The sequence below is a fragment of the Octodon degus genome, unplaced genomic scaffold, assembly GCF_000260255.1.
Source record: "Octodon degus isolate 3935 unplaced genomic scaffold, OctDeg1.0 scaffold00002, whole genome shotgun sequence".
NCBI lineage: Eukaryota > Metazoa > Chordata > Mammalia > Rodentia > Octodontidae > Octodon > Octodon degus.
The window spans coordinates 20,421,358-20,435,898 of NW_004524578.1; the positions used below are offsets into that span (position 1 = coordinate 20,421,358).

Consider the following 14,541-nt stretch of genomic DNA (forward strand, 5'->3'; position numbering starts at 1 on the left):
AAAAAAAAAAAAAAAAAAAAAAAAAAAAAAAAAAAAGGCTATAGACAGCTATTTTCCCAAAGAGGAAGTTTTAAGGTCTACCTATCTATCTATCTATCTATCTCCATGTTTGACACCAGCAATCATCAAACAAGCACAAATCCAAACCACTACAAAATTTCATTTGATTCCTCAGTGGCAAGAATGAAGAACCCTAAGAAGAATACACACCAAGTGCTAGAGTTGATGCGAATGAATGGGACCTCATATGTAATGCTGGAACTGCAAATTGATTTAAAAAACAGTTTGGGCAACTTGTGGTGGCTTGTGCCCAGAACTCCTGTTATTCTGGAGGCTGAGGCAGGAGTGTTACTAGGTAGCTCCTAAAAGTGGCTCAACAAACATTACTGGGTTTTGTGGTGCTTGCATCACCTGGAGTTGGATTCTAGGTTCTCATTCAACAAAGAATCGAAGGAAACAAGCAAAAGACAGTAACAAAATGTATTTGAAAAAGTGAAAGTGAAGAGTGAGGTAGAAACTGGCTCTGTAGAGCCAGCTTGGGCAAAGGAAAAAAGGAAAAAAAAAAAAAAAAGCGTACCCTAAAATTTGCAGAGTGGACTATCACAAAGAAGGCCATCATAGCAAGCTCTTCTTGGTGTCTGTGTCCTCTTATGCCACCCATATTTCAAGGAGCCCCACGAGAACATCTACATCCGGATCCCGAGAGGTAGTGCTGGGGCCCACAGCTCAGGCTGAGGTCAGGTTCACGCCATCCTATGGTAAACCTGCTGGAGTTTGCCTGAGGCATCCACGTGCTGTCCTTTGGGAACTGCTCTGCGTAGGCTCTAGGATCTCATAATTAACAGGTTGCGTCTACTTCCCCAGCCAACTGTGCCAGGCCCTCATTTCCTGCTTTAGGAGGAACACAAGTTTGAGGCCAGTCTGGGCACCTGAGACCCTCTATGTATTTTTTTTTTTATTTTTTTGTGTGTTTTGTCTTTTTGAGAAAGGGTCTCATTATGCACTTCAGGCTGGCCTTGAGCCCACTTTGTAGCCCAGGCTGGTCTTGAAATCCCAACAATCCTCCTGCCTTACTCTACAAAGTGCTGGGATTACAGGCATGCTCCACCATGCACAACCTCAGACACTGTCTCACATTCCCACCCACCCTCACACACACCCAGGGATTAAATCCAGGGATTTTCATACTATGCTACATTTCCAGCTGTTTAATTATTTAGAGACAGTATCTCCCTAATTAATTATATTACTCAAGTAAGGCTTGAACCTGTGATGCTCCTGCCTCAGCCTTCCATAGTACCTAAATTACAGGAATGAGCTACCATGCTCTACTGTGTCAAAAAATAAAGCTGGGTATGATGATACATGTCTGTAATCCCAACACTATGGTAAACTGAGGCAGAAAGATGGCAAGTTCCAGCCCAGCTTGTAATATACCTTAGTCTGAAGGCTCTGGATTCAATGACCAGTACTAAAATTAAATAAATGGGAATTTTAATTTTTAATTTTTAATTTTTTTGGCAGAACCGGGGATTGAACTCAGGCCCTTGTGCTTGCCAGGGAAGCACTTATTCCACTGAGCCATCTCTGCAGCCCCATAAATGGGAATTTAAAAAAGGCAGTTTTTAAATCAATCTTTTATTTTAAGAACAAGAAAAAGATAAAACACTAAAACTTTTTTTTCTTTCTTTGGGTCAGGGACTGGCACATGCTAGGCAAGCGCTCTATTTTTGGTACCAGGAATCAAACTCAGGACCTTGCACTTACCAGGCAGGCATTTGTGCCACTGAGCTATATCCCCAGCTCCTGGTTTTGTATTTTTTTTATACCTGGAATCAAACCCAAACTTGCTGGGCTGGTGCTGAACTGCACTTAACTAATCCTCAGCCCTAATTTCTTTCTCTTTTTTCTTTTCTTTTTTTGGTACCAGGGATTGAACTGAGGACCTTGCCCTTGCCAGGCAGGTGCTTATGCTGCTGAGCCATCTCCCTGTCCCCGGCCCCACTTTTATTTGAGACAAGGTCTTGGTGTGTAGTGTGGGGCTAGCTTTGGACTCATCATGATCTTCCTGCTTTGGACTTCTGAGGGCTGCGTTCACAGGTGTGTCACCAGTGCTGGAGTTGAGCTGGGGCTTTGTGTGTTCAAGATGGAGAATATGTGTAAGTTGTCAATTCTAGCTTCTAAGGTGGGTGCTGAGTAACAAGAGATGGTCATAGACATGAAGCAGCTCAGTGGCTGAGCACACATTTAGCGCACGTGAGGCCCAGCATTTTATCCCTCAAACCTAAAAACCAAACCAAACAAAAACAGGCCACACATGGATCGATGAATGGATATACCATATGACTCATAGATTATATTTACTGTAATCCCATATGCCAGGCAGATGCTTACACCACTGAGCTATTTCCCTGGCCCAATTCTACATGTTTTAAATCTAAGAAATAAAATCAGATAGTAGGAAAAAGACATTTCTTGGTGCCTGTAAAACACACAGATGCCACAGAGGAAGAGGCTGGGAGACACTCTCATCCCCAGTGACGTCAGGGAAGCTTGAGCCCCATGGGAGTGGCTGTGGCTGGGTGCAGAAGAGTAAGCAGCCAGCTGTGGAAGGCACAGAGGTGGGGGAAGCATCACTACTGGGAAGCATAGCCTGGGCAGAAGTTAGCAGGGGGCATGGTCAATAACTCAGGAGAGAAAAACAACCCCAGAGAATGGAGGAGGTTGAGGCAGAGGATGGATCCAGCAGACAAAGAGACCCTGACCAGCAGGTTAGTTGTTACTCCACATTAGAGATGACAAAGCGGGCATGAACCCTAACAGATTCCTCTGCCTGACATGGCAGGTTTCAGGCCCTCACAGCACAGTGGATGCTAGGCTGGAGGACACTGAGGCAGGAAGATCTTAGGAGGACGCTGTGATCTTAGACCAGATGAGAGAAGCCAAGGGCCCTGGGACTTCGAGCTCTGCTGCTTGGGTACCTGCGTGCTTCAAAGCAAGAAGTCTGTAAGAGGTAACTGGATGGGCAGTTTCATTTCCCTGCTTTCCTCCACAGCACTCACTGCTGCTTGACATATTTTCTTATCATTGCCTGTGTGGCTCCACTGCAAATGTAAACTCCACAGAACGAGGTGGATTTTGTTTCCTCCTAAATCCCCAGAGCCCCACCCGTTCCTGGTACAGGATGGATACTACATAATTGTTTCTTGAGGCCACAAAGTTTTTCTGGAAGGAGAAATATAGGCTAATAGTCTATGGGGAAGACTTGGGAATGCTCTGGCCCAGTTGAACTCATAGACACCTCTGATTAATCTCTTTCCTAGCTCCAACTCCAGCTCAATACAACAATGAAGCAACAGAACTACCTTGCTCCTGGTCTGCATCTTTGTCTCAGCATGAGCTAATCTTTTCTGCTCTCTTGTGTGTTGTTTTGTTTTTCTAGTACTGGCGACTGAACCCAGAGCCTTAGTGCTGAGCTATGTCCTTAGCTTTTTGTTTTCATTTTGAGACAGGGACTTGCTATGTCACTGAGTTGCCCACACTGGGCTCAAACTTGCCTCCTACCTCAGCCTTCCACAATTGCTTGGGTTACAGGCTTATGTTCCACACTTAAGGCCTCGACCTATGCTTTTTCTTTTTTTGCAGTACCTGGGATTGAACTTGGGACCTTGTGCTTGCCAGGCAGGTGCTTATGCTGCTGAGTTATATCTCCAGCATCCCTCCCATCATTTGTTTGTCTTTTTTGAGACAGAATCTCCCTATGCAGTTCAGGCTGGCCTTGAGCTTACTTTGTAGCCAAGGCTGGTCTCAAACTTGAGAGGATGCTCCAACCTCAGCCTCTCAAGTGCTGGGGTTACAGGTGTGTACCACCATGCCTGGCAACCTAAGGCTTTTATCTGTAGATGAACTTGGCTTTCCAAGTTTCCCTGAGGTCCTTGGCCATATGCTCAGACAATTTCTCTCTCTCTCTCTCTCTCTCTCTCTCTCTCTCTCTCTCTCTCCCCTAGTCACAATGACTATGTTTTGCTTTTTGGCCTCCCAATGCTGGGGATTGGAGCCAGGGCCTGATACACGCTAGGCAAGAACTCTGGCCTTGAGCACCCCAGCACTGGTCACACGCCCGGGCCTCACCCCTCTGGTTATCTCCTCAGCCCTCCTGTTTCACACTGGTACGGGCTCCTAACAGATTTCAGACCCACGGCATTTTCCTCCTGACACTGCCTACACCTCTGTACATGGTCCCTGCGGTAACTCTCCTCAGTCACACATTTTCAGAGGCCCATCTGTTTCCTGCTGCTCTTGGCTGATACAAAAGCAAAATTACACAATTTCTTTTTCTTCTTTTTTTGGTACCAGGGATTGAATTTAGGACCTTGTGCTTGCCAGGCAGGCATTTATGCTGCTGAACTATATATCTGGCCCCATAATTTCTCTTTTTAAGAAAACTAGGACCAGATGAGGTGGCAAATGTCTTTAATTCCAGCATCTGGGAAGCTGAGGCAGGAGGCTCACTATAAGTTTAAAGCCAATTTGGGTTACATAGTGTTGAAGGTCAGCTTGAACTGCATAGAGAGACCCTGTCTCAAAAAGAAAGTGATTCACGAAATTTCTTCTTTCAAAGTGTATAGTTCACTGATTCTTGGTACGCTGTATCCTTTTTCCATTTACCATGTAATCAAATGTTTTAAGTTACCCTTTGTGTTCTCAGCTGTTATATTTCAAGATGTTGAGTGCTATCAGTTACTTCAACCATTTATTATGTTTCCAAATTTTATGTTACAGCTGAGAGGATAGGAAATAGGGGTGTGCTGTGGCTTTTCTCTTTTGGTGAGGATTATTCTCCAGGAAAATTTCCTAGGAGTGGTACTGATGAGTCAGAAGGGAGTCACATCGCTATTAGGGCTCTACAGAGTGCTGTGAAATTGCTTTTTAAAAGGGTTGTTCTAACGCATAAGGCTGCAGCTTTTCCTGAATGGACCAGTTGCATCAGCTCAGCACATGGGAGCGCACAGCCCGAATAGTGAGCTGGTACAGCAGATGATCTACCACTGACAGCTGCATCAACTCTGAGCTAGTTAAGACCATTTGGGGGGCTGCTGGTGTACAGACCAGGCCCCGGGTGTGGGGGTGTTGCATCTTGTCACCAGCACCCAAAAACAATCAGTCAGTTGTTAAGAAAGATGGGAAGACCAAAAGACAGAAAAAAAGTAAAGAGAAAGAAGAAAAGAAAGACTACAATGAAGTCATTTTTAATTAAATGGGACTGGAGGGAGCTGGACATGGTGGCTAAGGCAGGAGGATCACCTGGAATACATAGCAAGAATTTGTCACAAAAGAACAAAAACACCCTAGAAAAGAAAAAGACTGGAAAGAGCAAGTAAAAAAAAAGTATAAAAGTATGTTATTTATTATTTTTGTTTATTTGGATAGATAGGACTCAAATTATTTAAAAAAATTTTTTTACATTTATTCTTGAAAAATGGTGTACATGATTTATTTTTGGCTAATTACAGAAATTAAAGATATTTTATAGTCCATGTACTTTGTTAATGTGGTTATCCTTAGTCTCTTATTCTCTTTATGTTGTCATTTTCTTAAATTAAAAAAGTTATTTTTATTTATTTGGTGCAGGGTCTCACTATGCAGCTTGTACTCATAGTACTTTAGGGCTGGGGAGATAGCTTGGCGGTCTAAGCAACTGCCTGGCAAGTGCAAGGACCCAGGTTTGCTCCCTACCACATGCTGTTCAGGCCCCAGAGTCCTGGAGGCTGTGCTGGCCACTGAAACTGGGCCTGGTGGTGATGCACTGCCTGTAATCTCAGAGCTGGAGAGGCTGAGACAGGGCGATCATTGCTAGTAGCAGACCCTCTACCAAATAGATAACTAAACAGCTTCTCCAGCACTGGGATTATAGATGGCTGCACAGCACACGGTACTAGGGCTCGAACCCAGGTCCTTGTGCTTGCCAGGCAAGCACTTAGACCACAGAGCTATCTCCCCAGCCCAGGACAGCAATATTAAGGGGCGGATTAGAGAGAAGAGGAAGGGATTTACCTAACTTCTTCCTCCCCCTGGCCCCTTTGCCCTGTTCACCCATCAGCTTGCCCTTTTCCAGGCACTGTGGAATGTTTCCAAAACTTGGTGGTGTGCACTAGGTTAGCCCAACTGCTTAGAAGACTGAGGCAGGAGGATCCCAAGGGTGAGCCACATCTGGGCAATTTAGGAAGACCATCTCTAAATAAAAATGTTGAAAAGGGCTGAGGAATGTTTAGTAACTCACTTGAGGCCTGCATTTGAGCCCAGTACCTTTGGGGGAATTTCTTTCCCCTTCCTCCCCTCCCTTCTTTTCAGTAATAGAGGTGGAACCCAGAGGCACTGATCACTGAGCCTTATTTCCAGCTCTTTATTTTTATTTATTTATTTTTGGTCAGCTCAGCCCACCCTGAGGGCAGGGCTGGTGCAGCATGTGGTGCTGGGGATTGAGCTGTGGTCCCTTGCGCCTAAGCCTGCCTATGCAGGCGCTTTAGACGGCTGAGCTATCTCACTGGCCCCATGTATTTGGTTGTTACAGGGTCTCACCATGCAGCTCGGACTCATATTGCTCCTCCTGTTTTTTCAGCCTCCCCAGTGCTGGGATTACAGGCCTAATGCCACTATGCCTGGGCTTTGTGGCCAGCTCAACCTGTCCTGGTTATGGGCTCAAACTGCGGTCCCTGTGCTTGCCTAAGCAAGCAGGCGCTTTAGTCTGCCAAACTATCTCACCAGCCCCTTTGTTTTTTGAGACAGGGTCACACCAAGTTGTCCTGGTGGGACTCAAACTTGTGATCTTTCTGCCTTAGCTTCCCAGAGTGTTGGCACCACAGGCATGCCCATGCCTAGAAAAATAAAAAAGATTTTAGAATAAATAAGTAATGGGAGGGGCCAGGGAGATGGCTCAGTGGAATAAGCGCTTCCCTGGCAAGCACAAGGGCCTGAGTTCAATCCCTGGTTCTGCCAAAAAAAAAAAAAAAAAAAGTAATGGGAGAAGAATGTTAAGCTAAATGCACACAGAGTTGGTCACACTAATTCATGGGCATGAACTGCTTTCTCGCTGGTGGACTCCCTGGAGCCAGCACTTCCCCTTCTCTCCAAGCGCACACGTGAGGATGCCCTCGGATGCTGAGTGCTTTGCAAGGCTGAATTCTCCGGAGCACACTAACACCTTCTTCCGGAGGACGCAGACACCTAGCAAGGGTCTGTTGCGTGTGCTCCTAACCTGCCTCTGTGCCAGTGTGCAACCAATTTAATCACAATAACATAAACTGATGGACCATAAACATGGAAAGAAAGCTGTTTCTATGACATGTCAGTTGAAGGCTTTGGCAATACTAGCTTTGGAAATAAAGCTTTGTTGAAAATTACTGTTGAACTAGAAGTGGTAGCCTTTGCCTATAATTTTACATTCTGGAAGTTTGAGATTCAAGAAAGTTTGAGTCTAATCTGGGCATTTTAATGACTTAGGGAGACTGTCTCAAAAAAGCTAGGAACTGAGGGGTCAGGGAGATGGCTCGGTAGAATAAGTGCTTCCCTGGCAAGCGCGAGGGCCAGAGTTCAATCCCCGGTTCTGCCAAAATAAATAAATAAATAAATAAATAAATAAATAAATAAATAATGGTGGTGCACACCTGTAATCCCAGTATTTATAAGGCTGAGGCAGGAGGATTGCTGTGAGTCAGCCTAGACTACATAGTGAGTTGAGAGCCACTGTGGACTACATAGTGAGACCCTATCTTAAGCCCCACCCTCCCCAAAAAAGTGATATTAAAAAAAGGGTTGGAAATGTAGCTCAGTGTGACAGCCCTGGGTTCAATCCCAGTAACACAGACAGACAGACAGACAGACAGACAGACAGACAGACAGACCAGATCAAGAACCATATTCAACAAAAAGGTTTGGTTCTCTATCTAAAGATTGGTAAAAGCCAGGTGTGGTGGTGCATAGCTATAATCCCTGCACCTAGGCAGTTGAGGTTGGGGGATCACCTTGAGTTCAAGGCCAGCCTGGGCGGCATATTGAGTTCAAGACAAGGTTGGACTACATGGCCAGGTCCTGTCTCAAAAATAAAAAATAATAATAATAAAATAAAGGATAGGTAAGTGGGTGTTTCTTACAGTTTCCAACGTTTATTATGGTATCTATTCACTGTTTTATTTATTTTTGGGGGTTGAAACAGGGTTTCTCTGTGCAGCCCAGCCTGGCCTTGAACTCACCATGTAGCCCAGGATGGCCTGTAATTCAGTGTAATCCTCCTGCTGCAGCCTCTCGAGGGCTGGGATTGCATCTGTGCACCATCATGTCTGGCTCTATTCACCATTTTAAAAAAATGATTAACTAAAAGGTATTTTGATAGATATTAGATCATGCATCATATTTGTGCACTTCTTTTAAGAATGATGTTGCAGGGGAGGAGATAGCTCAACAGGTCTAAGTGCCTGCATGTCAAGTGCAAGGACTGGGGTCAGATCCCTGGCACCACAGGCTGCGCCGGCCACCAAAACTGGGTGTGGTGGCACATACCTCTAATCCTAGTGCTGGAGAAGCTGAGACAGGAGGATCACTACAAGTTCGAGCTGCGGAATGAGACCCTGTACCAAATACATTAAAACAAAACAAAACTGATTTCAATATTTGCTTTCACTTAAACAAAATTAGGTGCTGGGGAGATGGCTCAGTGGAAGAAGTGCTTCCCTGGCAAGGGCCTGAGTTGAATCCCTGGTTCTGCAAAACAAACAAACAAACAAACAAACAAAAAACCCCTGCTTAACTAAACTTTCCCAATTAATTGCCTCATTAATAGGGCAGCTCCAATTTATATGGGCAGGGGCTAGGGTATACAGACCCGTATTTCTTGAGCCTTTTGTTTCTATTGAAGGGCAGATAATAGAACATTTGTCAGGGTTCTTCCACAAGTGACTTAACCTGATGAATTCAGCCCTGCCTGCCTTAGGAGAAGATGTAGTCTTTTAACATTAGATGTGAGACTGGGGATACAGATCAGCAGCATAGTGCTTGCCTGTCAAGTGTGAGGCTGTGGATTCGACTGCCAGTACAAAAAGAGAGAGGAAAAAAATAGATGTGGCTTGGGTTGGTGGTACATGCCTGTAATTCCAGCACTCAGGAGGCTGAGGCAGGATGATCTCCACAAATTCAAATTAGAGGCCAGCCTGGGCTACATAGTGAGTTCAAGGTCAGTCTGTACTACTGCACTACACAGTGAGACCCTGTCTCAAAAAAAAAAAAAAAAAAAAAGTGGTTAAAATGGCTAGATCAGTTTGCTTCAACCACACATATACTAAAATGCTGGATTTCTGCAAGGAGGAAGTTAGAGTTTTGAGAAAATAACTTTTTTTTTTTTTGTATTTAGTACAGGATATACAGGGTCTCACTGCATAGAGAGGACTGGCAATGATCCTCCTGTTTATAGCCTCCCAAGTTCTGGGATTATCACCAAGCCCAGTCTCAACTGCCATCTCAGCATGCCCCAGGGGCAGGGGCCAGCACTCCCGGCCCCTGCATCTGCCTAAGCAGGCGCTTTAATCAACTGAGCTATTTGGCTGAGCCAAGAAAATAAATTCAATTCAAGGAAAAATAGTAAAAAGTCTATGAGAAGCCAGGTGTGGCGGCACATTAAGGCCCTGTCTCAAAAACAAACATAAAAGGGAACGATACACCTATTAGAACTGGAGGCAGGAGGATTAGAAATTTGAGCCTAACCTGAGGAATTTAGCAATTTAGCAAAACCATGTCTCAATGGGTCTGAGAGATAGCTCAGCAGACTAAGTGCTTGCTTTGGCAAGTACAGGGACCAGGGTTCGATCCTGGTCCCACATGCCATGCTGGCACCTGACATGCTCGCTGGGGTGCGCTGAGCCAGTGACTGTGTCCAGGTGTGGTGGCACACATCTATAATCCCAGTGTTGGGGAGGCTGAAAACAGGAGGATCAATATGAGTTCGAGCTGTGTAGTGAGACCCTGTAGCAAATACATAAATGAAAGAAAAACAAGCAAACAAACAAGACCTTGTCTCAAAAAAAAAAAAAAAAAAAAATTAGAAAGTGGTCTGAAGATGTAGCTTAGTGCGTAGGTCTTGGCTTCCATCCCCAACTCCAAAAGAAAAAGTCCATTGGTTACCATCTCTTCCACATTTTTCAGTTCAGCTTTGTTGACAATAAAGTTGATATTTTCATCTTTTCGTTGGTTCCAAACGTATAAGGAATCATACTTACTGCTTCTATGATAATATAACTTTGAGCCAGGATTGGTGATACATACCTGTTATTCCAGCACTCTGGAGGGTAGGCAGGAATCTGAGACCAGCCTAAACTCTTACAAAAACATGGGGGCCAGTGAGATAGCTCAGTGGACTAAAGTGCCTGCTTAGGCAAGCTTAGGACCACAGGTGCCAGCCCCTTACCCCCAGGGTGGGCTGAGCCAGCCAGAGTCCAGGCAGAGCAGAATGGTACACACCTGTAATCCTAACACTGAGGAGGCTGAAAACAGGAGGATCACTATGAATCTGATCTGTGTAGTGAGACCCTGTAGTAAATACATTAAAAGAAAACAAAAGAAAGAAATATGTGCATTTGTGTATTTACACAGACATACATTATACATTTTTAGGATGAGATATAAGCTTTTTTTTTTTTTCCAGTAGCGGGGATCGAACTCAGGACCTTGCACTTGCCAGGCAAGCACTTATTCTACTGAGGTATCTCCCCAGCCCAGTTTTTGTTTTAGTAAAGGGGATTGAACTCAGAGCCTTCATACTAAGCTCCACTCTCAGCCTTCTTTGTTTTTGAGACAGGATTTTGCTAAATTACTTAGGCAGGGTTTATACTTGCAATCATACTTGAATCATCATTCAGCTTCCCAGAGTGCTGAAATTACAAATGTGTACTACCATGCCAGGCCTAGATATTTACTTCTACTTCTGAATCACAATCAGTTTCCAAGCTGGGCATGGTAGCTCATGCTTGTAATCCCGTCACTGGGAAGCTGAGGCAGGAGGATCACTGTGAATTTGAGGCTAGCCTTGGCTACAAAGTGAGTTCAAGGCCAACCTGCTTGTCTAAAACAAAAAACAAAAGTTTCCAAATCCCTGATTTAAGGTACTTATTTTTTTCTTCATTTTGTTTTCACTCTGCTAATTTGCTCTCTAAAACTCTGAGTCTAGTAAATAAAAATTACAGTGGCCATGTGTGGTGGCTGGCACCTGCCTGTAATCCCAGCACAGGAGGCTGAGGTAGAAGGCTCACTGTAAGTTGAGACCATAAGACCAGCCTGGGCTACAAAGTGAGCTTAGGCAAGCCTGAGTTGAATAGTGAGATCCTGTCTCAATTAAAAAAAAAAAAAAAAAAAGTAATAATAGGGTTGCGGTGACTCACTCATGAAACCCCAGCACCCTCTGAGCTTGAGGCAGGAAGATCTCGAGTTTGCGGCCAACCTGTGGCTCAAAATGTGAGCTCAAGACTAGTGTGGTCTCAAAAAAACAAACAAATCAAGCCAGGTATGATAGCACATGCCTGTAGTGCCAGTGCTTGGGAGGCTGAGGCAGAAGGATCAAAAGCTCTAACCTATCCTGGACAATTTTGTGAAACCCTGTCTCAAGATTTAATAAAGAAGAGGGGGGTGGTGGCTGGGGATGTAGCTCACTAGAAAGGTCCCGGTTCAACTCCTAGTATAAAACAAACCAAAAATGTGAAAAAAAAAAAAAAAAACCCCAAACAAAACCAAAATTGCAATTAATAACCAGGAAAGCAAGCCTCAATTCTCACTTTGGGAAAAATGGAATGCAATGACTGTTCTTCCGGTTTCACTGTTCTGAGTCAACCAATTGTCCAAATATTAGGACTAAGGGGCTGAGGTTTCCAACCTTATTGAGTAAGAGCACAGGAAAAATCTACTTTGAAATCGATCACCTGCATGCGCAAGTTCCAGTGGATCTCCCTGACCTGCAAAGTTCAAATAGCTCTGGAGGGTATTTGGGACCTTTGGTATAGTCCTATCCTTTTCAGACTGTCTGGCTCTCCCTACTCCAGTCTATGCTTAAGTCAAAGAGACTGCCTCCATTTCCTATGCGGGGTCTCTGAACTGTTCCTTCTGCCCGGGACAGTCTGCTTACCTAGAACATCTCTTCTTGCCAAAGCTCTTTCCACACTTCAAGAATCTGCTTCCAATTTTCCTCCCTGAATCCTAGTATCTTTTCCTCTTGAACTTTAGAAATATCTTTTTTTTTTTTTTTTTTTAAGTACTAGGGATTGAACCTTGGACCTTTGTACTAAGCTATAACTTTTATTTATTTTTTGTCTTTTTGAGACAAGGTCTCTCTGTGCAGCTCAGGCAGCCCTGACCTCGCGTTGTAGCTCAGGTTGGTCTTGAACTCACAATGATCCTCCTGCCTCACCCTCCTAAGTGCTGGAAGTACAGGTGAGCACTGCCATGCCCGGCCACTTATTATTTTTTTGACACAGGGTCTTATTAAACTACTAAGTTGCCCAGGCTGGGCTCCAATTTGCAATTCTCCTGCCTCAGCTTCCCAGAGTGCTGGGATTCCAGATTTATGTCTCCATGTCTTGCAAAAATACTTTTAAAAGTACTGTAGGGCTGGGGAGATAGCTTGGCGGTCTAAGCACCTGCCTGGCAAGTGCAAGGACCCAGGTTCGCTTCCTACCACATGCTGTTCAGGCCCCAGAGCCCTGGAGGCTGTGCTGGCCACTGAAACTGGGCGTGGTGGTGCACTGCCTGTAATCTCAGAGCTGGAGAGGCTGAGACAGGGGGATCACTACTAGTAGCAGACCCTGTACCAAATAGATAACTAAATAAAAAGATTTTTAAAAAACCACAAAAAACTGGAGAAATTTTTAAAAAGTATTTTAAACTAGGTGTGGTATGGCATGCCTGTAATCCCAGCACTGGGAGGGTAAAGTAGGAGGATCATGTGAGGTCCAGGCCAGCACTACACACGGTGATATCCCGGCCCACCAAAAACAAAACAAAACAAAACCAAAAAACCCAAAAAACTTTATAAATAGGAGAGTGCATACCTGTAATTCCAGCACTCAGGAGGATGGGGAGTTTGAAGAGTGGGGCAATACAGCAAGATCTCCTCACATCTTGCCAAACTCGCAGCAATAGTCCTACCTCAGCCTCCGGAGTACTGGGATTACAGGCGTGCACCACCACGCCCGGCCCTTATAATGTGCTTTTTAACTAGGAACATTTCCCATGTCATAAAATCTTTTCCTTCAACATTGTTTTCAATGGCTGTATATAAAGTAATTTATTTATTTATTTATTTATTTATTTCTCAAATGCCTTCAGGACACTTTCGTCCAGCTGGGGTGTTGTGGGGATTGAACTCCAGCAACCTGAGGATGACAGCTTCGTGGAAGCAGCCACTTAAAGAAGTGAGCTAGGGCCAGGCCCCCTAAAGTAATTTATTTAACATTCACATAACACTGGCTTTTTTTTTTTTTTTTTTTGACTTTCACGTGCTGTGCACTATATCGAGGGTGCATAAGTTATTTATTTATTTTTTTTTTGGAGACAAAATATTGGGGTTAGAGTGAGGAAGTCTGTAAGTTCCCCTATGAGTCTCTGGAGATACAGGTAAGCACGCCGAGGTTCCCATGTACAGTGGGATAAGGGTGTGAAGCAATTACACTGCAGTTTTAAAGGACAGCGAACCTACCTGCCTTATGATCCAGGCAGCTGGACGGTGCAGCAAGCCTGCTTCCTCTCTTCAAAACCTTCCCACCAAAAAAAAAAAAAAAAAACAAAAAACAACCTTCCCACCTCTATGAATCCTTTAACCCTAGCAAGATGAAGTGCCTTCTCACCCTTTTTGGTCTTTCCTGGGACTCTGCAGCATTCACTATTCTTTGGGTCTCTCCCTCAAATTGGAATAAATTAAAAACAAAACCAGATACCCTTTTTGCCTCTTCCACCCTTTGGGGTCTAGGCCTATTTTTCCGTGTCTCTCCCCGCCAAACTTCTGGGGCCGGCGAGTTTGTCCACCGCCCTCCTGGCTCCTCGTCCCGCGCCCCTCTCGCCCCGCCCGGCCAGGCCCCCGGCCTGGCTTAGCAGGCCCTGCCGGCTGCGGTGCCGCCGCGGTTCCGGGCCCTCGCGCGGCCTCCCCGTGGTCACCAGGGCCCGCTCTGCCCTCCCACGCGCCGACCTCGCGCCGCCGGCGCGCTGCCGACCCCGGGGTCACCTCGGGTCTCCCTGCGGTCCCTCTCCGCGCGGTGACCCGGAGGCCACGCGGCCCGGCGGCGCCGTCAGCGGCTGCGCGCGCGTCCTCCCTCTGGCCGCAACCTGGCCTTCAGGCCCGCCCTGGCCGCTCACTTTCACTTTAGGTCCCGCTGCGTGTCGCCCTTCGACGGAGGGGACCGGCCCGGCCCGCGAGGCGCCCGTCGTCCACGGGGCGCCACCTCGGCCCTGTGGGGGCGGCAGGGGCGCGGCGAGGTCCCGGAGTAGCGAGGCCCGGCTCCGCCCCGCCCGCCC

At 45.6% G+C, this 14,541-nt stretch overlaps 1 long non-coding RNA gene across 1 annotated transcript; it reads right to left on the bottom strand.

The window, feature by feature from the left end:
• Window positions 1-13,581: 13,581 nt before the first annotated feature.
• On the bottom strand, window positions 13,582-14,120 carry LOC111816205. Its single transcript, XR_002820653.1, has 2 exons — window positions 13,826-14,120; window positions 13,582-13,787 (listed from the first exon to the last, which is right to left on the bottom strand). It is a non-coding gene; the product is annotated as an uncharacterized LOC111816205 (long non-coding RNA).
• Window positions 14,121-14,541: the final 421 nt, after the last annotated feature.